General features: G+C 47.8%; 2 protein-coding genes across 2 annotated transcripts in view; one reads left to right on the forward strand and one right to left on the reverse strand.

The window, feature by feature from the left end:
- LOC122323377 (hippocalcin-like protein 1) overlaps positions 1 to 536 on the reverse strand; it is a 313,600-nt gene that overhangs the window by 43,717 nt on the left and 269,347 nt on the right. The window lies entirely within an intron of this gene.
- The window catches only part of LOC122323856 (large proline-rich protein BAG6-like), a 5,725-nt gene that overhangs the window by 4,263 nt on the left and 926 nt on the right, over positions 1 to 536 (forward strand). The gene's annotated exons all lie outside the window — the stretch shown is intronic.

Here is a 536-nt window from a genome sequence, read left to right on the forward strand (position 1 = left end):
CTCTTTCTCCTTCACCTCCTCCTTCTCCTATTCCTCCTCCTCCTATTTCTCATATTCCTCCTCTTCTTTCTCCTTTTTCTTCTTCTCCTCCCTTTACTATTCCTCTTCCTCCTCCTCCTGTTTCTCATATTCCTTACTCTCTTCTTTCTTCTTCTTCTCCTCATCCCTCTCCTATTTCTCCTCCTCTTCTTTCTCTTTCTCCTTCTCCTCCTTCCTCTCCTCCTCCTCCTCCTCCTCCTCCTCCTCTTCTTTCTCCTCCTCATCCTCTTCTTTCTCTTTCTCCTTCTCCTTCTCCTCCTCCTCATCCTCTTCTTTCTCTTTCTCCTTCTCCTTCTCCTCCTCCCTCTCCTATTCCTCCTCCTTCTCCTATTCCTCCTCCTCCTCCTGTTTCTCCTATTCCTCCTCCTCATCCACTTCTTTCTCCTTCTCTTTCTCCACTTCCCTCTCCTATTTCTCCTCCTCCTCCTCTTTCTCCTTCACCTTCTCCTCCCTCTCCTATTCCTCATCCTTCTCCTATTCTTCCTCCTCATCCTCTT

Source organism: Puntigrus tetrazona, chromosome 19 (genome assembly GCF_018831695.1).
Source record: "Puntigrus tetrazona isolate hp1 chromosome 19, ASM1883169v1, whole genome shotgun sequence".
NCBI classification, from domain to species: Eukaryota; Metazoa; Chordata; class Actinopteri; order Cypriniformes; family Cyprinidae; genus Puntigrus; species Puntigrus tetrazona.